The following is a 26,591-nucleotide window of genomic DNA, read 5'->3' as shown; positions in this document are numbered from 1 at the left end:
AGGGAAGGAGGTGGGAGGGGGTTTCAGGATTGGGAACATGTGTACACCCGTGGTGGATTCATGGTGATGTATGGCAAAACCAATACAATATTGTAAAGTAAATAATAATAATAATAATAATAATAATAAAATAAAAATAAAAAAAGAAAGGGGGCTTCCACCCAGAGCCAGGGCAGGCGGGGTCAGGACCTCACCGGGCCTGGAAGCGGCCTTCCACATGGCACCGGGAGACCTGTCAAAGTGGACCAGGTGGGGGACGTGCACTGCCACTTGGTCTCAACCAGAAGATGCTCAGGGAGGCCCCACCCAAGGGGCCTGACTCAGGTGGCCACTGGTGCAGGAGCTCTTGCAGCGTGTCCACCTGCACCCCGATATCCAAGCAGCACACACACTCTGACGCATACAGTGCTCACCCTAGAGGAGACAGGAACAGACTCAAGCAAGACTTTCTGGCATCTTCGTGCCTTCAGAGACAAATCAGAACCCCAAGTTTCCAGCTATCTGGGACCAATGTCCCTGGAGTTTGTTCATCTGTAACCTTTGGCCTCCTCCTGTGCCCTTCCCACATTACAGGGTCAGGGTCTCAGAATCTATGCATGGCTTTGTGGTGACTTTTTTTAATGTCAGATATTTATTGAAGAATTTTAATTTAATTGAAGATATATTGATTCCCACCCCCCAATGGTTTCCACTGAAAAGATGAGACAGAACAACAGAGTGAATGAGAGGGTGTTGGCCTCAAAAGACTGGCCTGGGGTCAGTTCTGTCCATGTGACATTGGATAGTCATGTCACCGCTTTGGCCCATTTTCCACATGTGCAAAAGGAGGGCTAGGCAGGCCACCTCGTAGGTACCCTCCAGGCTCGAGTCCAGCGGCGCTCCCAAGCATGGCCCTGGCTCCAGCACCTCCTGCTGGTGGGCAAGTAAACTGCTCCACCCTCCTTTTCCAAGGAACCTTGGTGAGTTTTGAGGTTCGGTGTTCGGTCATCTCTAAAGGTCAGCTGTTGCGGCAGAAAGGAGTGAAGGGAGACACCAGCTGGGGATGGTATCTTGTTGGGAGAAATTTCTTTTAAACTGGCTGTGTCCTGCCCACAGCCAGAGCTCAGCCCAGGCTGAGCAGCTTCTCAGAGCGGTATGCGTGCTGGGTTAGAACTTGGAGCCATCTACTAGACACACACCGGAGGGTGAACCCAGGGCTTGAGAACCGCAAATTGGGATGTTCAGGTTTAGCACAAACTCCAGGCATCCATCTCTAGGAGGAGACTGGCCATTTGGCACAGAGATGCGAGCCTAGGTCCTGCCAGAACTCAGCACGGAGATTACCGCATGCTCTGAAAGTGAGTCTTCTGCGTGGGATAGAAGGACCTGCCCTGGGTTCTGAGTCTGGGTCCATTTCCCCGCGAATCATCTGCAGGGCTCTTGTTATGGCAGCTTCTGGCTCTATCCCTGCATTTCATGTCTCTGAGATGGTGCTGATGGATACTCAGCAAGGCTCTAACCACCGTGCAGGACATCTGTGCTCCAGCTGCTGTGGCCCACAGAGATTTTTGCAATAGTTGGGGGATGACTGGCTGGCATGATGCATGCAGTACTAACAGGACTGCATCCTGCTAGTCAGGAGGCCCCTGCATCAGCAGATATTTCAGGGTTTTTAAGGTTGATGTGGAGTATGGTTCTAAGGAGCTGTGTTGCTTATGTGGGCTATGTAAGTCTCAATTGGAAACATTTGTTTATAAACATCAGCAAGGGGAGCTTTGTCTACATAGACCCTCCCACTGCCCCCACAAAATAACCTAAGAATTATGCTAGCACAGTGCCCGGGGTCACAGAGCAAGTTTCTGGAATATTCTAGAACGAAGTCTGCCAGTAACCACCAAATTGCCAATGGTATAGCCAGGCTTATGGGCTAGAAAACGAAAGCAGGTCTTTCGCGTTAAAGGATTTTCAAGGCTACAAAGAAAGAAGGGATGTTAATGCTAAGCCATCTTTCACCAGTAATGTTAGCATCACAGCAGCTGTGATGCTAAAAGCCTTAAAATGTTTAGATAAAGAATAAATATCTGCTGTGTACGAGGTGCCCCTGGCTTTCCAGAACACTCCACCCACTGGATTTTCCTATTGGACGCGCCCAAGACATCCTCACAAGCAGCACCTCTTGGCTGGGGCAAACTCCCTGGAGCTGCATCCATGTCTGAGGCCCTTGCAGCCCCAACTTCCTCCCTGTCTCCTTTCCCAGGTGTCAGACTTGCATACTGGTCTGAAGGCTCTCCTGGCCTCCCCGTGATCCCTCGCCCCTTTACCCTTCACAGGTCCCACCCCCGATCCGCCCCCAAGAGTCTTTTAACTCCGACTTGTCTCTCCTCTGCTTCCCAGAGAACCTGGCCCAAGAGCACGCACAGAGCCAGTCCATCCTGTATCCAGCCTGGAGGAGGGGGGATGGGCCAGATCAGTTGGGTGGGGAGGGGTGCTCCGGAGCTGATCTATGGATGGATAAGTCTTGGCTGTGCTCTGTCTGAGGGGCTTTATTAGACAGTTGGATGGGGTCCTAATTACCCCTGGACCCGGGGCAAGTGCTGCCTTTCCCACGAAGCCGTCTTGCACGTTGCCTCCAGGATGAACAGTGGCTGCCGGTGAGCGGGCACGTAGCACAGGCCACGGTGCTCACCATGCCATAACTGTCCCCTATGCTCAGTATTCAGAACAATCCCACTTACAGAACCAGAAGCTGGACTCCCGGTCCCTGTGCAGTGTCAGGCCGCTAAACCAGGCAGTAGACGTTCGGGGAACTTCCTGGGCTCCTCTGAGCGCTGGTAAGCATCCCCTTTCAGGGACAGCCCCGGCACCCTCAGCCACAGATGAGCTGGAGGCGGAAGCTGAGTGTGGCCCCAGGACCTTGGAGGGCAGTGACCTGCAGGGCCCGTCTCCTCCAACCTGGGGGAGGGCCCCTCCCCCACCACTCCACGGCTGCCCAGGCACTGCTTGCTGCTGCAAAAATGAATTTTTCTTCTCTTTTGAGCACCACAGGGCACCCATTCTGAGCGCCAAGTGATGCCCTGAAGCCACTGGGAAGCTGACAGGCAGGAGTCTGAGAGGTTTGGCGCCATCCTCCCCCGGAAGAAAGCTGGCTTGTTCAGGAGCACAAAGGCTGGGCGCTGGGAGGGTGACGGGCTGTGAATGCTAATGGGCCAGGCACTGGGAGCCCCCCCCTTTCCAGGGAAGGGCCCTGGGCCTGGGCCGGATGCTCCCAGCAGCAGCGGGACTGCCCTCCCCCAACCCCTCCCCCAGCGCAGGTCGCCTGTGCCCATCACGTGGGGACCTGGGTGAGCAGCTGTTACAGGCAGCGCAACGTCTAAACATCCGTGCAAACTTGGACCAACAGGTCCTGCCGAAATGTGCTAACCATCTGCTTTTCCTTAGCTGTTTTTGAGCAAATTGTGTTTATTATGTTAATTTATTTTACTGTCAACAACACCGAATGACACAGTTGCCGATAAACAGCATCATTATGTATCTCATGCTGGCACCTTACCAGAACTTTTTTTTTCCCTAATGCAACAGGGGAAAAAATACATATTGAAATGTTGATCTATGTAAAAGTGAGTCCTGGAGGGCAACTCATGAGGGGTCAAGAAAGGTCTTCTCTGGGGGAGGCACACTCTCAGGGAGGGGTGGGGGGACCAGGACTCACACTTGGCCAGAAAAGTGGGATCTCTCAGAAGCTGCAGGACTGAGAAAGGCTTTTATGCATCTAATTTTTCTCCCCTAAACTTCCCTCCAAAACTCCTCCAAATTTTTAGGTGGTCAGGTAAGGGGACCAGGAAGAGTCCGAAAGATTTGCCATGTGAGTGCCTTTGTGACTCACTGGGAACCACCCTAAAACCAAAACAGCCAAGCTGGGGCTGGACCTTTTATTAATTAGGATCATTTCACTGGTGATGCTAGTGGTAAAGAACCTGTCTGCCAGCGTAGGAGACAAAAGAGATGTGGGTTCGATCCCTGGATCTCCAGGAAGATACCCTGGAGAAGGAACTGCCAACCTACTCCAGTATTCTTGCCTGGAGAATCCCATGGACAGAGGAGCCTGGTGGGCTACAGTCCATGGGGTGGCAGAGAGTTGGACACGAATGAAGCAACTTAGCACACACCCCTCCATGTAGAGACCAATAAACTCCATACTTCCAGAGAAAGGGGAGAAAAAGAGGAGTGCTGGGTGGGGGACAGAGGAGCCAGAAGATACATTTCAGGATGTTTGGGGGTCAGGGCATTGGCCTGGGATGGACTGGTCCCCTGAGCCGAGTGAATCCTGACCCTGCAGAACCTGAAGGCGATTCATGCTGCTCCAGCAGTTCTCCAATTAGGCAATAAGCAACAGGGGGCAAATGCAGCTTCCTGGGAGGAAAACAGTTCAGTGCCTCAGACAGAGACCAGAGCTGCCTGCTGCCACAGAAAGGAACAGGGTCCCTTTCATTCGGCTCACAGGCCTGCAGGAGACTCTGTCTGCACACCCCGATCCGGGCTGGCTTCCCTGCGTAAAGGAGGGCTGCTTTGCCTGCTGACCCTCAGAAGCCGAGAGAAATTCCCAGGTGGGATTTTCTCAGCACAAATGACCCGCCTGATCAAGGGATCTAGTAGCCAGGTGGCTTCTGGGTATCCTTGCAAATATTTGGTTTCAGAGAAGGGGTCACGTTACAACGGTTTAATATTTGGAGGCTGAAAGGGCTGCAGCAATAAGCTGTGTCCCCTTCTTGTCCCCCAGCCTCCAGCAGACAGCCCATAAAAACGTGAGGCTCATGTTCACACAGAGGGCTGCTGGTTTTATGGGCTGGGGGAGAGGGGCGGGAGAGGACGGTCATGGGCAAGCTGCCTGAGAGTCTCAATTAAATGGGTGTCAGCTGCCAGGGACACGGCAATCAGGAGGGGAACACCTGAGTCCTGGGGGCCTGACGTTGTATGAGGGTCCCCTGTTCAGCCACAAAATGCCCACAGACCTGTCCTTACCCTGCCTCCCAGAGCCAACATCTCCCCACCGCCTGGTCCCACCACACAATGGCCCCTGTGCTTGAAGGATGGCCCCAGTGCTAGCTTCTGCCCTCTCCAACTCAGAGTGGACCCCCAGCCTCTTCGCTTTCTCCCCTCTGTAGAAGCCCACTCACCCTTGGCAAAAGGTAACACATTGGTTCACTCTAAAATAGGTGCCTGGGGATTCCCTGGTGGCTTGGTTAGAATCCACCTGTCAATGCAGGAGACACAAGTTTGATCCCTGGTCTGCGATCCCTGGGTCACGAAGATCCCCTAGAGGAGGGTACAACAACCCACTCCAGTGTTCTTGCCTGGAGAATCCCATGGGCAGAGGAGCCTGCGGGCTACAGTCCACAGGGTCGCAAAGAGTCGGACAGGCCTGAGGTGGCCGAGCATGCGCTGGGAAGACCCCACATGCAGCAGGGAAACTGAGCCTCGTGCACCGCAACTACTGAGCCTGGGCTCTGGAGCCCAGGAGCCATAGCTACGGAGCACAAGCACCGCAGTTACTAAGCCTGTGCACTCTCGATCCTGTCCTCAAGGAGAAGCCACTGCAATGAAAAGCCTGAGCACCGCAGCTAGAGAGTAGCCCCCAGCTTGCTGCAACTAAAGAAAAGCCAGCACGGCAACGAAGACCCAGCACAGCCAAGGATGTATAAATAATACATAGTAAAAGAATAAAGAATAAAATAAAATAGCTGCTTAAGTCGCATCTCCTCAAGGGCAGTTCCCGTTCAATTGAGGGCTCAGCCTGAAATCAAAGGAATGGGTCTGTTATTGAGGAGTGTTTCAGGAAATGACAGGAAAGGAGAAACTCCTGTCCCCTGCACTTTAAGCTCCTTCAGGAAAGAGGAAAGGAGTTGGGGACCCCGTCAATTCCCAGTGGCGGCTGCTCCGTAGCCCGGAATCCACTCTGTGCACCCTTGCTCTCTAAAGGTGGGTTATTCAGCATCCCGGAAAACAAATCGCTTGGGGACGGACGCTGGGCACCAGGTGGCGCTGTTGCCCAGGGCCGTCTAGTTGCCCTCCCGGCGGGGAGGACGCGGAACGCGGGTGAAGAGAGGGTAACCGCGGAGGGCGGTCTTGGAGGTCGGGGGTGCTTCCAGTCTGGAGTTCCTAACTCAGTGGTAAGTGGAGGGCGGCGTTTAAAGAATGAAGCGCGAATTCTTCCATGCCATCCTCAATCCTCATTAGAAAGCCCAGCGATTCTCCAATTCCTGGGGTGAGGGGCTGGGGCCGGGTCAAAGACTTCGAATTGTGGTCCCCTAGGGCGGGGGCGGTGGGGCAGGACACCGCTCTTTTCGGGTTCTGGCAGAGGGGTCCCAGGACGTTCACTGGGCAGTACGTGCCATCTTTCCAGGATAGGCGCCGAGTCCACGGCTCCCAGAGCGGATCGCAGCGGGTCCCGAGGCGCCCCCGCCCCCACCTTGGTCTGGAAAAAGCCAGAGCATCCCTCGGCGTTGGGCTTTCTTCACGTAAAGTGATTACCACGTGTCAGAAAGAAACTGCTGCTTTTCTGTATAACCACAGACCACTTCGGAGAACAGGGACTTGGGATCAAAAAGGAAAACTGTTTCAAAACAAAATACTGCAAGCTGGCGCTTTCCCCCTATTCTCCCCCCCCCCCTTTTTTTAAGGGAGGGAGGATTGAAAAACAAACAAACAAAAAAGTAAGTCGGCATCTTCTCTCAACTGCAGCTGATTTCCTGTGTAAACGAAAACCATGTGATATTCCATAAAGGCTTCCAGCTTTAAATGACAGGAAATGAAAACCATCACGGAAAAGGAAAGCTGCGGAGTCAATTCCCAGCGCAGATATCATTACGGCGACAGATCAGGGGGATGGCTGCTAATGGGGGCCGGGCGCCGGCGACAGTGACTCCCCCCGCTCCCACCCCCGCAAATGTTTCTTCTGCGGGAGAAATGGGGCGGCGGCGATCACACCCCGGCGCTGCGCCCGGCAACTGGGCTTTCAATTAGGGACCGAGCTGGGGAAAGCAGCCCTTTCTTTCTGCTCTCCTCACCCGGGTCAGGTCACGACCCCTCCACCGCGTTCAATCGGCGGTGCCATCCATATGTATGAAGGCTAATTAACTCTGAAAGGCCCGGCTGACTGGGCCCTCCCCGCCGCGCTGGGGTGCGGTGGGTAGGGCTGGGTGGGGAGGGCGCGGGCCTGGATGATCTCTCCCCCCACCCCCTCTGCAGCTGCTCCCGCGCTGGCCGAGTGCGCACGTGTGCTCGGGGAGCGCGCGTCTCCGCGGCGCGGGGACCTGAGGGTCCCGGGAATTAGCCGCATCATTTGTCGCCAGCCTAGCAACACGTGCTGATTTATCCCGATGGCTCCCGCCTGGCCCTGCGCCCCGGGCCCCAAGTGTGAAAGGGATGCTCATTCTAAAGGGAGTTTCAGGTTCCAGCCACAAGGCTTCTAGCCCCAAGGCTGGCTGCCTGTGGGAGGGAGCTTGGGTAAGTCCCTCCCACCTCTCTGGGTTCCTTGCCTTTGCTCTGCTCTGACGTGATGCTGCTGGGCTGGAAAATCAGTTAGGCACTTTTCACTGATGATAAATCCCTAGAGATCTAGCCAGCTGCCATATTTTCCCTAGCTCTGAATATTTTTAGGTTTCCCAGTTCATGACAAGCCAGGAGGTACCTTGGTTTCCACGAGGTGGCAATCTGCGGGGTGATATTTTCTACTTCCTTCGGTATCAGATAAGACTCAAGTTTAGATTTTACAGACTACGTTGAACTAGTTTAAGCAAACTAGAGAATATATGATGGATACAGGGTTTGTTCCTGGACCCACAATCTAGGATGTGCCAGACTCAGAAAGTTTCTAGTTTCTCTTTCTCTCACCTTTTCTTCTCTATTTCTGCTGCTCTTTGTTCGTGGACTGGCTTCCTCTCTACTTGTTTCTCAGTCTACCTGGCACAGAAGAGGGCCCCACTCGACAGGTGAGCTCAGGGCAGACCAGGTGAGACTGCATGTCCTGGTTTCAGGCACAAGTCTCGGATTGGCCCACCTTCGATCACCATGCCTGGTCCTGGCCCAATCAACTGTGAGGAGTTAGTCACATGATACAAACATGGCTGCCAAGGGCCCACTGAGGTAGGGACTACCTAAGGGGTAGGAGAGACCAGACATGCCAAAGGGCATGTACTTCTCTGTCTCCTTCTGTCACATGTGACCTGCTTATTTAACTTATATGCAGAGTACATCATGGAAATGCTGGGCTGGAGGAAGCACAAGCTGGAATCAAGATTGCCAGGAGAAATATCAATAACCTCAGATATGCAGGTGACATCACCCTTATGGCAGAAAGTGAAGAAGAACTAAAGAGCCTCTTGATGAAAGTGAGAGTGAAAAAGCTGGCTTAAAGCTCAACATTCAAAAAATGAAGCTCATGGCGTTGGATCCCATCACTTCATGGCAAATTGAAGGAGAAACAATGGAAACAGTGACAGACTTTCTTTTCTTGGGCTGCAAAATCATTGTGGATGGTGACTGCAGTCATGAAATTTAAAAATGGCTTGCTCCTTGGAAGAAAAGCAATGACAAACCTAGACAACTTATTAACAAACAGAATCATTACTTTGCCTACAAAGATCCATATAGTCAAAGTTATGGTTTTTCCAGTAGTCGTGTATGGATATGAGAACTGGGCAATAAAAGCAACTGAGCACTGAGTAACTGATGCTTTTGAACTGTGGTGTTGGAGAAGACTCTTGAGAGTCCCTTGGATAGCAAGGAGATCAAACCAGTCAATCCTAAAGAAAATCAACCCTGAATATTCATTGGAAGGACTGGTGCTGAAGCACCAATACTTTGGCCACCTGATGCCAAGAGCTAACTCATTGGAAAAGATCCTGATGCTAGGAAAGATTGAAAGGAGGAGGAGAAGGGGACGACAGAGGAAGAGATGGTTGGATGGCATCACTGACTCAATGGACATGAGTTGGAGCAGACTCCTGGAGATGGTAAAGGACAGGGAAACCTGGCTTGCTGCAGTCCAAGGGGTTGCAAAGAGTCAGACATGACTGAGCAACTGAACAACAATGTACTTATCTAATTCCGAGCCAGATTTTAACCAGGTGCAGGGTAATTTCCTCAGAGATGGCTCTAAGGGCACCTGTCCCACAGCTAGCTTTGCCTTATAATAAAGGGGAGGGCAGGATTCCTTATACAGAGTCCAGGGGTGCCAGGGAGAACATGCCTGCCTTCTCTCAGCATCAGTCGGTGAGTTAGGAGTGAAGTCACAGACTCCACCAAGACCATGGAGGAGGTGAAGCCAGCTTTCTCAGGAAGAGGTCTGTGGCCTGAGTCTGAGGAAGGGTGGGGATTGAGGGGTGGGCGGGGTGGGGGGGGGGAGGCTGGTGAGGAGGGGGCGGGGGCTGGTGAGGAGGAAGGGGGGGAAATGCGTCCTATTTTGAGGGAACCAGAGCTTACCTGCACATGTGACCGCCTCTCACATCAGACCTCTTGAGGGCAGATCAGGTTGGGAAGTGAGATTCAGCTCTTGGACATAAAAAGTAAAATCTTCCTTGACTAGTTAAGCAGAAATTGGATTTATTAAGTGTATTAGTAGGGATGAGCTAACCCTATCTCAACACCCAAATCAAAGTGGCTTAACACAATAAGAGGCTCATTTCACAGCACAGTCAGGGGGGACTCAAGGGCTCAGGCTCCTTTTCTCCTCCTGGCTCCACCACTTTCCAGGGACTTTGTGTCTTCCACTGCATCCTCTACCCTTCCTGGGAGGTAAGAGAGCATGGAGGATTGTACTGGGAGAAGTGGAGGGGGATTGGGGACCAGGCATGGAAGCCCATCTCTCTGTCCCCATTAGTCACAACACAGTCATGTGACCATGCAGCAAAGCCAGGAAGGCTGGGAAAGGAGGTCCAGCAGCCCAGCTCCATGGATGCCCAAGGATGAAGAGAAAATGGGTCTGGTGAGCATCTAGCCGTTCTCTTAGGTGATGTTAGAACGTGCAGAGTCACAGGCAGGTAGGGTAAGAGCGGAGGCTCTTACAGGAGCATTCCCAAACCCCAGCCTCAGACTATGAGCAGGCTGTGGTGGCCTCTGCACTCAGAGCCACTAATTCCAGATGCCTGCCTGCTTGCACACACCACCTCTACTCACACTAATGAAACTTCCAGTCCCAGGGTTGACCTTTCCGTGTCTGGGAAACAGCTCCCACCACTGCAAGCCAGATGTCTCTGCCATCACTCCAAACACTTTTTTCTTAAATACTTTCTTAAATATTTAGGCCCTAGGCGGAAACTCCTTCCTCATCTGCTCACCCCCTTCTTTTCACCCCAGGCTACTCATTCCTAAATTCAGATCTTGAATGGGAGCATCTCCAGGGTCAAGATTTGATCCTTTCTTCCCACAGGGAGGGCTAGGAATTTGAGTTCAGACTTTTATTCTGGGAAGGCAGGACTAGACAGCTTTTTCTGTAAGCAGGATATAGACAGTCATAAACAAGATGGATTTCCACCATCGGGGTGAGTGGGAGGAGGAGCCTTCTGGCAACCGTGGCTCTGGCTGGACCTAGATCACATAGTATTGGGAGGAATTAGATATTATCATCTATCAGTTCCAAAAGCAGAAAGTCCAAATGGCAGAAACACAGGTTCTTAGAGCTGGGAGGAATGTTAGAGGTTACCTGTCTTGTCCCATCTTCAATTTAACACTGAATCCCTCTCTCAAGCTGCCTTTGATCACCAGCCTCACTGAAATCTTCATAGTACTGGGTGACTCAGTACTGCCCTACAGGATAGCCTTTTGGATTACTTTTTGTTCCTGGAAGGTTTTGTTGGTTTCTTCTTTTTTTCTAAGGGAAGCAGAAATCTGACTTTCTATAATTTCCACCAGTGGCTCCAGTTCTGCACTGGGAAGCTTCATGGGACAAAAACAAACAAACAAAAAAACCTCCAGGCTGAACAGCCCTCCTCTCCACTCTATTCCCCATTTGGTGATCTGCTCAAGAGGCTTGTGGTCAGGAGGACATATCCCCCAAAGGCAGTGTTCTACATGTCACTGCTTTTTACAACTGTCCCAGAGAGGTGCACACACATTCCAGGTTGACTAATGGAAAAACCAAGGGGCTGAGCAATTGGGTAATAGAAATCCAGGGTCCAGATCAATCCAGGGACCAATCCCCAGCTCCACCATTGACCCTCCCGCGAGGTCCCATCCTCCCTGGGTTCATCCAGGGGCCACCTCTCTGTGTGATGGGCCCCTGTGCCTGTGCAAGCCTGAGGAGGTCTGGCCTAGAGATGCTCTGCTGGGCCCCACTGTGGGGGCTGTCACTTTAGTATCTCTCAACAGTTACTGCAAACAGTAGAAAGCATAGACATAAAAACAAGTCCTCCTGTAACAGCCTCTAACAACATTCCCCTGAATGCGTAGTGTGATGACTTAGAAGAAGAAAAAAAAACACTCAGTTACTCTAAAATTTTCTTTTGGGAAAAAGAAAAACATTACTGTTATCTTTCTGAAACCACTGTCTGTCACCTCCGATGCCCTTGGCCTAATGGATCCCCCCAAGGAAGGAAGACGCCTGTTACTAGTGGGATCGCTGGTGATTGTCTAGAGCTGCTCTGGGAATGATGTCTTAATAGACAGACATAGCGGCCAAGTTCAAATGTGGATGTGTTGCAGGCTGCCTCAACCATCCAGACCCTGGACTCCAATTATGGTTAAGCCCCCCAATCCTGGATCTTTTGCTGTATCCATCTATCTTCCCACTGTTTTCATGATTATAAAGGAAATGGAGGTTTATTATAAAATATCTGGAAAATACGGGCATACACATATATTAAAAAAATTAAAATCGTCAGGAAAAACCGCGGCTAACAGTTTAGTGCCTTTTGTCTGGGTTTTTACACATATATGTATATTGAGGTTAATGTCATGCTATAGAGCCAGTTTTGTAGCCTCTTTTCTCATTTAATATTGAATGGTGAGCATTTCGCCATATGGGTTTGTTCAGAAGAGGGCTTTAAGGCTGAATCACATGCCTTTCACTGGCTTGTTCCTCAATCAGGAAAGATGAAGTGTGCCAGTCTGTGAAGACATAATTGTCACCAAGACAGCCAGCCGGCCCTCGGGGGTCTCCTCACCTGGTGGGGGAGGCGGAAGTGGGGAGCCAGTCATTGCCAAGGTGGTGATCACTGGGGAAAGGGACGATGCATACCCCACACATACCAGGGGTCCACAGTGGGCAGGGGGTGGTGAAGCCCCTCTGAGGAAGCCCTAACAGGTGAATTCAAGAAGTGCGCAGCCTCCTAAGGGAAGAGGGAAAGATGACAAGACTTGGCTGCGGACTGGGCGTGAGGAAGGAACGAAGGATGGCGCCAAGGTGCTTGGCTTGGATGCCAGGTGGTCCTGGGGCTGACTTCTGGGCCTGGGAGCTCCAGGCTGGCTCCACTTTTCCTTCTCGTGCTGCTTACAGTGCTGCAGGGAGCATCCTTAAACACAAGTCTGTGGGCGCCTCTCTGCTGTGTCCTAGGGGTTATGGAGTTCCTGCGTCACTTGGTGGGATGGGTTTTCAGGATCTGGTGTGGATTCACTTTACCTCCCAGAGATGGAGCCCTCCCAGCAGGGGTGAGGGGCTCAGGCCGTGGCCCCTCAACAGCAGCTGTAGCAGTCAGGGTGGTGACATCAGTGGGTGCCTGTGGTCCCCCCATGCGGCAGGCTCTGCTCCCAGCACCTCATGTGTTTTTACTTATTAAATCTTCACACCCCCGCTCTGAGGTCAGTGCTGTCAGGCCCTCATCCCAGGGGAGCTGAAGGGAGCACCAAGGGTCACTGGCTTGTCCACTGTCTCAAGGATGTGAGCAGGGAGCTGACACCCAACGCCAGAGCCTGTGCTCTCCACACCCGAGCAGGACTTTGTTTAATGTGGCCGATTCCTTATTTTTTATTATATTTCTTTGAACACTAGTTCAGCTGAGTATTTTAATCTTTTTGCTTTTCCGTCCTGTTTTTGGATGTGGATACTGTGTGTGTGTGCATGTGTGGTGAGGTGTGTGGGGTGCTTGCTGTGCTGTGTCATGTGGAGTGTGTGTATCTGCATGAGTGTGTGGAATATACATGAGTGTCTGCATCTGTGTGGAATGTGTCGTCGTGGTGTGTGCTTGTGTCTGTGTGTGTATATAGTGTGGTGTGTGTGTGTGGAGTGTATGTGGGGTGTGTGTATGGTGTGGGGTCTTTGGGGGGTTGTGGAGTGTATGCGTACAATGTATCATGTGGTCTGGGTGGAGTGTGTGTACAGTATGCATCTGTGTGCGGCATATAAGTGTGTGTAGTATGTGTGTGGGGGTTGTGGAGTGCCTGTGTAGAATGTGTGATATGTGGTCTGGGTAGTATGTGTGTGTGTGAATAATGTGTGTGTATATGTATAGTTTTGGGGGGCTGGTTGTGGAGTACATGTGTATAATGTGTTATATGTGGTCGGGGTGGAGTGTGTGTGGAGTGTGTATGTGTGTGTGGAATACATGTGGTCTGGGTGGTATGTGTGTGGAGTATGTGTGTGTATAGTGTGTGTGGGGGTTGTGGAGCGCCTGTGTAGAATGTGTGATATGTGGTCAGGGTGGAGTGTGTGTGGGGGTTGTGGAGTATATAATGTGTGTGTGGAATACATGTGGTCGGGGTGGTATGTGTGTGGAGTATATGTACAGTGTGCGCCTGTGTGTGGAGTGTATGTGTGTGTAGTGTGTGTGTGTGGGGGGGTTGTGGAGTGCCTGTGTAGAATGTGTGATATGTGGTGTGGGTGGAGTGTGTGTGGAGTGTATGTCTGTGTGGGGGGGTTGTGCAGTGCCTGTGTAGAATGTGTGATACCTGGTGTGGGTGGAGTGTGTGGAGTGTGTGTGGAGTGTGTGGGGGTTGTGGAGTGCCTGTGTAGAATGTGTGATACCTGGTGTGGGTGGAGTGTGTGTGGAGTGTGTGGGGGTTGTGGAGTGCCTGTGTAGAATGTGTGATACCTGGTGTGGGTGGAGTGTGTGGAGTGTGTGTGGAGTGTGTGGGGGTTGTGGAGCGCCTGTGTAGAATGTGTGATACGTGGTGTGGGTGGAGTGTGTGGGGGTGGTGGAGTGCCTGTGTAGAATGTGTGGGGGAGTGTGTGTACAGTGTGTGCCTGTGTGTGGAGTATATGTGTGTGTGGGGGTGGCGTTGTGGAGTGCCTGTGTAGAATGTGTGATACGTGGTGTGGGTGGAGTGTGTGCGGAGTGTGTGCGGAGTGTGTGGGGGTTGTGGAGTGCCTGTGTAGAATGTGTGATACGTGGTGTGGGTGGAGTGTGTGTGGAGTGTGTGCGGAGTGTGTGCGGAGTGTGTGGGGGTTGTGGAGCGCCTGTGTAGAATGTGTGTGTGTGGAATACCTGTGGTCAGGGTGGAGTGTGTGTACAGTGTGTGCCTGTGTGTGGAGTGTATGTGTGTGTGGGGGGGCACTGTGGAGCGCCTGTGTAGAATGTGTGATACCTGGCGTGGGTGGAGTGTGGGTGGAGTGTGTGCGGAGTGTGTGTGGAGTGTGTGGGGGCTGTGGAGCGCCTGTGTAGAATGTGTGATACGTGGTGTGTGTGGAGTGTGTGGGTAGTGTGTGTGGAGTGTGTGTGGAGTGTGTGGGGGTTGTGGAGCGCCTGTGTAGAATGTGTGATACGTGGTGTGGGTGGAGTGTGTATGGAGTGTGTGTGGAGTGTGTGTGGAGTGTGTGTGGGGGTTGTGGAGCGCCTGTGTAGAATGTGTGATACGTGGTGTGGGTGGAGTGTGTGGAGTGTGTGGAGTGTGTGTGTGTGTGGGGGGGTTGTGGAGTGCCTGTGTAGAATGTGTGATACGTGGTGTGGGTGGAGTGTGTGGAGTGTGTGTGGAGTGTGTGAGTGTGTGTGGAGTGTGTGGGGGTTGTGGAGCGCCTGTGTAGAATGTGTGATATGTGGTGTGTGTGGAGTGTGTGTGGAGTGTGTGTTGAGTGTGTGGGGGTTGTGGAGCGCCTGTGTAGAATGTGTGATACGTGGGGTGGGTGGAGTGTGGAGTGTGGAGTGTGTGGTGGAGGTGTGGAGTGTGTGTGGGAGTGTGGGAGGTGTGGAGGTGTGTGGAGGTGTGAGGTGGAGTGTGAGTGTGTGGGAGTGTGTGAGGTGTGAGTGTGTGTGTGTGGAGTGTGTGGGGGTGGTGGAGTGCCTGTGTAGAATGTGTGATACCTGGTGTGGGTGGAGTGTGTGTGGAGTGTGTGCGGAGTGTGTGGGGGTTGCGGAGCGCCTGTGTAGAATGTGTGGGGGAGTGTGTGTACAGCGTGGGGTGTGTGTGTGCACTGTGTGCACTGCCCCTCTGTGCGCATGAGGTCCCGGGGTTCTGGCGCCCCGCAGGTCGGCGGAATCGTGCAGAGTGACATCAGGGGTGGCTCCTTCTGGGTGGAGCCAGGAGGGCAGCAGAGCGTCGCGGCTCTGTCCCCGGTCAGGTCGGCGCCGCAGTCAGGGTCAGGGCGCATGGTGGCGGTTGCTTGCTCCATGGCTACACCTGCGGGAATCTTGCTAGAGCACGCGACCGTGAGACCTGGGGCCTGGCCCGGGTCGGGGGCCTTCCCTGTGCGTCCCTGGCAGCGAGAGGGTCTGAGAAAGCCCCTCGACAAGCCCTGGAGCCTCTGTCCTAACGTTCCGTTCCCTCCCTGCCCCACCAAGTGGTCTCCCCCAGGGCCTTGCCTGGCCCTCCATCTGGCATCTTCCTCCTTTTCTTCATGCAGGCTCTGTGAGGCTTGGCAGGTAGGAGGCTTCCCTGGGACGGAAATCTTTGCATCTAGCTGGAACCCCAGCAAACACGGCAGCGGAGAGAAAGCAGTAAAGACGTTTGCCCCTCCGCCTCCTTATACATGGCTTCACTTTCCGAGGCTTTAGTTACCCGTGGTTCAAAAATATTAAGTGGGAAATTCCAGAAGTAAACAAGCCCCATGTTTTAAATGGCATGCCATCCTGAGGAATATGATACAGTCTCGCTGAGGTTGCTCTGATCCATGATCAGAATCTTTTATTCATGAAATTGTGAAGGAAGATAAAATTCACGCTAGCTTTGTTGTTGCACTTCAAGCCGTCACACCTCTTAGGATCCCTCCTAAGAATATGGGTTCTTTTGTCCCATTTGGAGGGCAACAGTGGGTGATAAGTGCTTCGTTAAGATGAAAAAGGCATGAAATTTGTACAGTAAGATGTTCTGAGAGTGTGAGAGAGATCACATTCAGCTGATTTTTAGTACAATGTATTGTATTCTTGCCTGGAGAATCCCATGGACAGAGGAGCCTGGTGGGCTACAGTCCAAAGAGTCAGACACGACTGAAGAGACTTAGCACGCATGCGCGCATTGTTACAATCGTTCTATTTTATTTTCAGTTGTGGTTGTTAACCTGTGTGTAATTTATACACTAAACTGCATCATAGATGTGTAAGTACTATAGGAAAAAGCCAAGTATACGTGGGGTTCAGTACTATCCATGGTTTCAGGCATCCACTGGGATGGGGTCTTGGACTGTATCCCTATAGATGAAGCTGCTGCTGCTAAGTCACTTCAGTCGTGTCCAACTCTGTGCGACCCCATAGACGGCAGCCCACCAGGCTCCGCTGTCCCTGGGATTCTCCAGGCAAGAACACTGGAGTGGGTTGCCATTTCCTTCTCCACCGTAGATGAAGGGAGACCAGTATAAAACCTACATTCTTAGAAGGCATCCTTGTTCCATCTGGGACCCCAGAAAGCCTGAGTGAGCCCCTGTGCACCAGTATGGCCTCCAGGAATGTCCCTTCCTAAGTGGCGACTTCCAAGGGGTCAAGGGAGCCAGGTCCGGGGAGAGAGGGGCTGCCTCTAGTGGCCCCAGGGACACCCCAGGAGCCATCCTGCCCGTGGAGGGTCTTGGTCTCTTTCACCTCAGCTGGGAGGGTGGGGTGAGGAGGGAAGCCCAGACCAGAACAGGAAGTACAGTTGTAAATGGAGTGAATCTTTTTATTTTACCAGAACCAGATGTATAAAAGTACCAGAAAAAAAGAAGCCAAAGGTTAACAAAACAGACTACTGCCATCAGGAATGATGAAGTTTTATGGCCGTGCCTGTCAAGGGCGTGGTTTATGAGGTACAACTCTGGGCTGGACATTGAGGGCAGGGCAGGAGGGCAGGGGCACCCGCCCCCCGGGTGAGTGGGCAGCCCTCCACGCGAGTCCAGGGCTGAGGCAGCTCCGGGGAGCCCCTGCGCACCTGGGCGTCCTGCCTGGGCTCTCTGCAGGTTGGAAGTGCATTTGTGCCTAGGATTCTCTGCCTGCTGTCAGCCCTGTCTCATCTGTGACCTCGGTCCCACTGTTGTCTAACTGCCCAGGTAGTGACCTTCACCAGCACTCAGCTGCACAGTCTCAGACTGGCCTGTGTTGAGACCTGGGTTTGCTCACCTCAGTGTGTGACCCTGCACACAAGCCTCACATCATTATCCTCTCCTCTGCTCCAACCATCACCCCCAACCCGCCGGCCCCCGCAACCAGTGACTCCCAACCACTCCCTCCCTCCCAGTAAAAGCTGGTGGCTCCCCTATGGCCCCCAGGCACCCCTCTGGCTCCACCCCAGCCCCTTCTCCACCAGGTCAGCTTGTTCCCACTGCAACCTTTGTGCTGGCTCCTGCTTTCCCTGGAAAGCACCTCCAGATATCCACACATCTCCCCCAGAGTCTCTGTCCAAATGCCACCTGTTGGCTGGCTCTGACGGCGGAGCCCACAGTACAAGGGAAAGGTGGTCTTCCAGCAGCTGGGCCAAAGACGCTGAGAAGATTCCTGCTTTAAGGAAGCCCCCGTGGCCTTGGATCCTGAGGACAGGATTGTAGCAAAACCTGCAAGGGCCCTAGAGGTCTAGGGTGAGCTTCTCGAATCATTTATGAAGTGGGTGCCTCACACCTGAACCCTCAGAGTCACAGGGGGTCTTCCTGGTGTAAATGTTTCAGTTCAGTTCAGTCGCTCAGTTGTGTCCGACTCTTTGAGACCCCAAGAACGGCAGCACGCCAGGCCTCCCTGTCCATCACCAACTCTCAGAGTCCACCCAAACCCATGTCCATTGAGTTGGTGATGCCATCCAACCATCTCATCCTCTGTTATCCCCTTTTCCTCCTGCCCTCAATCTTTCCCAGCATCAGGGTCTTTTCAAATGAGTCAGCTCTTTGCATCAGGTGGCCAAAGTATTGGAGCTTCAGCTTCAACATCAGTCCTTCCAGTGAACACCCAGGACTGATCTCCTTTAGGATGGACTGGTTGGATCTCCTTGTAGTCCAAGGGACTCTCAAGAGTCTTCTCCAACACCACAGTTCAAAAGCATCAATTCTTCAGTGCTCAGCTATCTTTATAGTCCAACTCTCACATCCATACATGATGACTGGAAAAACCATAGCTTTGACTAGACAGACCTTTGTTGGCAAAGTAACGTCTCTGCTTTTTTAATACTCTGTCTAGGTTGGTCATAACTTTCCTTCCAAGGAGTAAGCGTCTTTTAATTTCATGGCTGTGGTCACCATCTGCTGTGATTTTGGAGCCCAGAAAAATAAAGTCAGCCACTGTTTCCACTGTTTCTCCATCTATTTGCCATGAAGTGGTGGGACCAGATGCCATGATCTTGGTTTTCTGAATGTTGAGCTTTAAGCTAGCTTTTTCACTCTCCTCTTTCACTTTCATGAAGAGGCTTTTTAGTTCCTCTTCACTTTCTGCCATAATGGTGGTGTCATCTGCATATCTGAGGTTACTGATATTTTTCCCAGCAATGTTTAAAAATGTGTAAATATGTGATGCTTTGTGTCTTGTAGTGTTGTTTCATTTCAAAGCAAAGGAAAACGCAGGACACTCTGGCCCATGGTGCCAACAACTTGGCACAGAATCCAGCAAGGCTGGAAGGTGGGGGTGCTGGTGCTCAGAGCCCAGTCTACCCCATCAGAGAGATGGGAGATGTGGTGCTGGATGGGTTATCAGCCCAGAGAGGCAGCACCCAGGTCTCCACTCACCATCCCTGGGATTCCAGCTCCTTATATCTCATAGATTCTGGAATGAGCTATGGGGGGAGTTATTTTAGAGCCAAGCAGGGGTTTTTATAGCAGGTTTTCTTGTTTAAGAATTTGAAAGCTGTGTTTTACTGTCTACCTTGAGCCTCCCCCAGCACCATTAGCTAACCAGCCTGTCAGGCTGGTCCCCTGGGAGTTCTCATGGGTACCTGTGGTCTCTCTCAGGCACGCCTGCGAGGCAGAGGGAGGCTGGATGACTCACACCTGCTGAGTACAAAGCCTTGTGGTGGGGAGGGGCTGAGGTGCAGGCTGGAGGGATGCCCAGAGACCACTGTGTACACAGCTCTGTTCTCAAGCCTGCAGGAGGCACATCCCTCCAGAGCCGTCTCCCCATGGCCCTGCTTTCCTCTACCGGACCTTCCTGGACAAATGAGGACTTTCTCCACAACCTGAGCTGGACTAGTGGTGATGCTGTTCATTTAATGTATTGCTGGACACAGAGCCCACATGGGCTGACTGAACATATTCTAATAACTCAGGGGGGAAAATCCATATTGCAAGTCACCGTACTTAGTCTGGCTTTACAAGAACTATTTATTCCACGAACCACAGAGCATTCATCATTCTCATTCTCCTTGGAGTACATGAAACGGCGCACAGATAAATTAGGGAATCCCTCCCCAACCCCTTAGCTATGAAAAAAAGAAAAGAGAGAATGCAAATACACAAGAATCCTGGAAAACAGCTGATCCAGGCAGTGGCTTTGGTCTCTACATCTGAATACTCATCACAGTTGGTAACATTAAGCCGTGGTCCCCTTCCCTGGGTCATCTGCCACTCAGATGCAGGAGGTCTCTGTGCAACCTCAGGGGGCTCAGGCCTCGGCTGGGAGTGGGGAGATGACAGGGAAGGCAGAATAGAGGAGTTTCTGTTGGCAGGGACAGTCCTCAATAATGCAGGAGTGTAAACTGAACGTCTCCTGGAAATTCAGGTGACAGGGTAATTACCTGCCTCTAGATACAGCAGGCACCCATGTGGTTCAGATGGTAAAGAATATGCCTACAACACGGGAGACCCAGGTTCAATCCCTGGATCGGGAAGATCCCCTGGAGAAGGGAATGACTACCCACTCCAGTATTCCTGATTGGAGAATTTCACGGACAGAGGAGTCTGGTGGGCTACAGTCCACAGAGTCACAAAGAGTCGGACATAACTGAACGGCTAACACACTAACAGACACAGGGGAGAGGGGACACCGCTTGCCCACCTCTCCTGTGCCTAGCACTGCGCTCATCAGCAGGTTTAACTGTGATTGGATAAGGTTCGTGGTAATCTCATTTTGCAGTTTAAGGTCCCAGAAGCCACGGGAGATTTAGTAATTGACAAGAAAATGGCAGGTCCATTCTTTGGAGGTGCAGTGGATATGAATCTGCCTGCCAACGTACGAGACATGGGTTCGAACCCTGGTCCTGGAAGATTGCACATGTTCTGAGCAATTAAGCCCGTGCAGCACAACTATTGAGCGTGTGCTCTAGAGCCCGGGAGCCACAGCTGTTGAGTCCTTGTGCCGCAGCCCCTGAAGCCTGTGTGCCCTGGAGGCTGTACTGTGCAACAGAAGCCACTGGCATGAGGAGACTGCATGATCACCGCAACCAGAAGTAGCCCCCACTCACCGGCCACTAAAGAAAGCCCGTGCAGAGCACTGGAGACCCACACAGCCAAAAGTAAACAAATAGATACTTTTTAAAAAGAGAAAAGAAAATGGCAGATCCGAATCCCAGTCCTCTGCCCTCAGACCCACTTTCCGGACCCCACCCACTACATGCTGTGAGGGAGGGGGAGGGCACTGAGCGTTCAGGATGGAGACACAGCATCAAGGGAGGAGGGAGATAAGGAGATCCTCGCAAAGACAGGATACCTGGGACATCACCTTCCTAGTGATGGGGGCCCCACTCCACAAGAAGCCAACACCCCAGGTTGGCACACACCTGCCATGAGCACCAGTTACATCTTGTTGTGCCTTTATCTCTCAGCCCCTCTGGACAGGGGAGGGGAGACAGAGGCCAGAGAAGACACTTTGAACCAGTGTACCTGGGGGTCTGAAAGAAGGGTGACTAAAGAAACTCCTGAAATCCATAAAGACACCTTTTTTTTCTGCATCTAGGGATATTCTTGAGTGTTCCTCAGAGGCCAGAAGTGCCCTTGTTTAAAATTCATAACTCATCACTTGTTCATTTCAATCATACCATCTTCAAAAACAAAGGATTTTCGTTAGTACCTAAACGTGAATTAAAATTCATTAAAATTTAATTCACTATAAATAAATAAAAAATAAAATTCATTAAAATTTAAACCTGAAAACAGTATTTTTCTGAGTATTATGGTCTGTGCCGTGAATAATAGAACAACTTCTTTTAGCTCCTTGGCATTTCAACCCATTGAGTCCAGACAGCCAGGTAAACCCATATCTGCCTATTCTTCTAATTTTGTTGTTATTTTACATCAGATGGCAATGGTTTCCATTTGAAAGATTTTCTTTTTCCTGAATGTGTCAAGAACCTGAAACAATTAATAGGGTAGCTTGTAACAAGGCCTGCTCTGGTGTTTCCCATATAGACATTTCAACGGTCTGCCTCAAGGACAAAGGTTGATGACCCTGTAGAGAGACATCCCTGTCCTCTTACAGTCCCTTGGAAGGGGACTTGCCCCACCCCAGGACTGTTTTCCAGCCACCAAACTAAGTGGCATAGAATCAAAATATCTAAATTTCCCTGCATGCTGCCATCTAGGTCTGGAGTCCCATAAAGCTTCCTTTAAAGCAAGTTAACAGTCTCTCCCTTCTCTCATCCACACAGATGCCAGCACCATATTTCCCAAACATGGTCACAGAGTATTTTTCACTCAGTCCCACCATCAATTTGTTGTTGGTGTTCAGTAACTAAGTTGTGTCTGATTCTTGCAACCTCATGGACTGCAGCACACCAGGCTTCTCTGTCTTTCACTATTTCTCAGAGTTTGCCCAAGTTCATCCATTGTATTGGTGATGCCATCCAACCATCTCATCCTCTGTTGCCCCCTTCTCCTCCTGCCCTCAATCTTTCCCAGCATCAGGGTCTTTTCTAAAGAGTTGGCTCTTTGCATCAGGTGGCTAGAGTATTGTAGCTTCAGTAGCAGTCCTTCCAATGAGTATTCAAGGTTGATTTCCTTTAGAATTGGCTGGCTTGATCTTGCAATCCAAGAGACTCTCAAGAGTCTTCTCCAGCATCACAGTTCGAAAGCATCAGTTTTTTGGTGCTCAGCCTTCTTTATGGTCCAACTCTCTATCCATACATGACTACTGGGAAAACCATAGCTTTGACTGTATGGACCTTTGTCAGCAAATTATAGACCATTATCTATAGAAGGCCCTATATATACTGTTGGTGGGAGTGTAAACCGGTGCAGCCATTATGAAGACGATGGAGGTTCCTTAAAAAACTAAAAACAGAGCTAGTACATGACCCAGCAATCCCACTGCTGGGCATATACCCACAGAAAATCATAATTCCAAAATATACATGTACCCCAATAAAAGTTCATTGCAGCACTATTTATAATAGCCAAGATATGGAAGCAACTTAAATGTCCATCAACAGAGGGATGGATACAGAAGATGTGTTCAGTTCAGTTCAGTCACTCAGTTGCATTCGACTCTTTGCGACCCCATGAATCGCAGCACGCCAGGCCTCCCTGTCCATCACCAACTCCCGGAGTTCACTCAGACTCACCTCCATCGAGTCCGTGATGCCATCCAGCCATCTCATCCTCTGTCATCCTCTTCTCCTCCTGCCCCCAATCCCTCCCAGCATCAGAGTCTTTTCCAATGAGTCAACTCTTTGCATGAGGTGGCCAATGTACTGGAGTTTCAGCTTTAGCATCATTTCTTCCAAAGAAATCCCAGGGTTGATCTCCTTCAGAATGGACTGGTTGGATCTCCTTGCAGTCCAAGGGACTCTCAAGAGTCTTCTCCAACACCACAGTTCAAAAGCATCAATTCTTTGGTGCTCAGCCTTCTTCACAGTCCAACTCTCACATCCATACATGACTACTGAAAAAACCATAGCCTAGACTAGACGGACCTTAGTCGGCAAAGTTATGTCCTTGCTTTTAAATATGCTATCTAGGTTAGTCATAACTTTTCTTCCAAGGAGTAAGCGTCTTTTAATTTCATGGCTGAAGTCACCATCTGAAGTGATTTTGGAGCCCCCAAAAAACAAAGTCTGACGCTGTTTCCACTGTTTCCCCATCTATTTCCCCTGAAGTGATGGGACTGGATGCCATGATCTTCGTTTTCTGAATGTTGAGCTTTAAGCCAAATTTTTCACTCTCCTCTTTCACTTTCATCAAGAGGCATTTTAGTTCCTCTTCACTTTCTGCCATAAGGGTGGTGTCATCTGCATATCTGAGGTTATTGATATTTCTCCCGGCAATCTTGATTCCAGCTTGTGTTTCTTCCAGTCCAGCGTTTCTCATGATGTACTCTGCGTATAAGGTAAATAAGCAGGGTGACAATATACAGCCTTGATGTACTCTTTCAATGGAATATTACTCAGCCATGAAAAGGAACAAAATTGTGCCATATGCAGAGACATGAATGGACTTAGAGACTGTCATACAGAGTGAAGTAAGTCAGAAAAACAAATACTGTATATTAACGCATAAATGTGGAATCTAGAAAAAAGGTACAGATGAACCTATTTGCAAAGAAGAAACAGAGAAACAGATGTAGAGAACAAACATACGGACATAGGGTGAATTGGGAGATTGCGACTGACAGATACGCTATTGATACTATGCATGAAATAGATAACTAATGAGAACCTACACTATAGCACAAGGAACTCAACTTGATGTTCTGTAGCAACTTAAAAGGGAAGGAAATCTGAAAAAGAAGGGATATATGTGTACGTATAGCTGATTCACTTTGCTGTACAGGAGAAATGAACACAGCATTGTAAAGCAGCTATACTTCATATATATATATATATATATATTTGTTGTTGTTGTTGTTTGTTTTGTTTTAAAAGGAAAGTCCTGTAGCCTTCAAGATCCTCTTAGGTAGGGAGGCATGAACACCCCTCTCTGTCAAACCAAACAGGTATTGTCACGCCGTGTGCTGTATTTATGTTGATCCTTCAGCTTAGAATGCTTTCTTCTCTAGTTAAAACAATCATCCTCGAGGACTTCCCTGGTGGTCCAGTGGATAGAAATCTGCCTGCCAAGCAGGGGACACAGGTTCAATCTCTGGCCGGGGAAGATCCCACGTGCTACAGAGCAGCTAAGCCCGTGCAGCACAACCGCTGAGCCCACACACGGCATGTGCTGTGTGTCTAGAGCTCGGCAACAAGAGAAGCCACCGCAGTGAGAAGCCCGTGCGCCACAACCAGGGAGGAGCCACCTCTCTCCACAGCTAGAGAAAAGCCTGCACAGCAATGAAGGCTCAGTGCAGCCAAAAATGCATGAGGTCGCTCAGTCGTGTCCGACTCTTTGCAACCCCATGGGCTGTAGCCTACCAGGCTCCTCAGTCCATGGGATTTTCCAGGCATGAATACTGGAGCGGATTGCCACTTCCTTCTTCAGCGGATCTTTCCGACCCAGGGATCGAACCCGGGTCTCCCGCATTGTAGGCAGACACTTCACCGTCTGAGCCACCAGCAGCCGAAAATAAATGAATACAACTATTTTAAAAAATCATACTGGAGATTGGACCTCCCAATTCTTCTAGCTGGGATGGACCACACATTCCTCTGATCTCACAATATCTCGTGCTTTCATTATAGCATGCGTTTCACTTCGCTTTTTGTACTGCTTAGGTTCCTTTGGCTGCAATAACACTTCTTAATGGCAGACGTCTTCTCTTTACATTCTGTGGATACTGACTGGGTGTTTCTGTGCACAAGTCATGGAACTTGACCTTATGAGATTCATATTTAATAAGGCATGGACCTTTAAGAAGTGTGAAGTCCATATTTTCAACACGTGTGCTGGGAAGAGATCCAATATCTTAAGCATAACAAAAGCTCTGACAAATCAATAAGAAAAGACTGAGTATCCCTATAGGAAATGAAGGTAATTTCAGACATTGCTGGTGACAGTATTCATCTCCAGCACTTTTCTGGAGGGTATTTTGACAATACCCATTTGAAATATGTATAAACTTTGGCTCAGTAATTCCACACTAAGGAGCTTCCCCTAAGGAAGCAATTAGGCCGTGCACCAAGATTGAATACCATTGTACTTAACATCATTATGTTAGAAATAGGGTGATTTATAATATTAAAAGCTGGAAACAGCACATCCATAGAATGAAACTTTTTTGCAAAAATAAAAATTATTTTTTCAAAAAGTATTTAATACACAGAAAAATATCTAGGATAAAATATATATATATATATATATATATATATAAAGATACACACAAAACCCTGTTCCAACACTAGAATGTATCTCTAAGAAGACGTATTTTATGTTTTTCCAATTTTGTCTCTTAATATTTTCAACAGCGATTATGTGTCTATTTTAAAAGCAGAAAAAAAATTTTTTTTGAAAGAAGAATATTAAGTATAAAAGGAGAGATGAGGCGAATACAGAAAGGCCCAGGGCTGGGATTCAGCCAATATATACCAATATATAGCTGTAACAGCTAGGGGCCATTTGATTCACTGGGACCCTGTGTACTGGTCATTAAAGATATGTAGCATTGGATTTCTCTGGTTCTCCAGTGGTTAAGAATCCGCCTGCCAATGGAGGGGGCATGGGTTCAATTCCTGGTCTGGGAAGATTCCACATGCCTTGGGCAACTAAGCCTGCCTGCCGCAACTGCTAAGCCCCTGCTCCACGATTACTGAAGCCTGCTTGCTCCAGAGCCCGTGCTCTTGCAATGAGGAGCCCAAGCACTACAACCAAAGAGCAGCCCCTGCTTGCCGCAACTTGAGAAGCCATGCAAAGCAATGAAGCCCCAGCACAGTCAAAAATAAATGACATTTTTAAAAATTAAAAAGAAAGTATACTTAGCGTCATCCATGCAAACAATCATGGTCAAAGGCAGAAAATGATACACTTCTTAAAGCCCCGATAAAGTGCATTTAAAAATTACATTCAGTGAAAAGAATTGCTTGCTCTAAAACCATTGAGAAAGGAAATGAAATAGACCATCATCTGCTAGAGACTTTTGGAATCACTGAGCTTAAAAGCTGGAAAGAATCTTAAAGACAAGCAATGCCACAGCTGGAGAAAATGTGGTTCAGAGGTACTTACCCACTCTCTCAAGGTCCAAGACATAGGGTGGGGTGATGGGTTGAATTTTGTCCCTCCCACCCCTCCCCTCAGAATCCATAAGGTGAAGTCCTAATCCCTCAGTTCTACAGAACATGACCTTCTTTGGAAATAATGTCATTGTAGGTGTAATTGGTTAAATGAATACTCCAGTATTCTTGCCTGGGAAAGCCCATGGACAGAGAAGCCTGGTGGGTTATAGTCCATGGGGTCACAAAGAGTTGGACACAACCGAAATGACTAAACGACAACAGATGAGGTCACAAGG

The sequence above is a fragment of the Ovis aries genome, chromosome 13, assembly GCF_016772045.2.
Source record: "Ovis aries strain OAR_USU_Benz2616 breed Rambouillet chromosome 13, ARS-UI_Ramb_v3.0, whole genome shotgun sequence".
NCBI lineage: Eukaryota > Metazoa > Chordata > Mammalia > Artiodactyla > Bovidae > Ovis > Ovis aries.
This window is presented reverse-complemented; position numbering follows the sequence as displayed.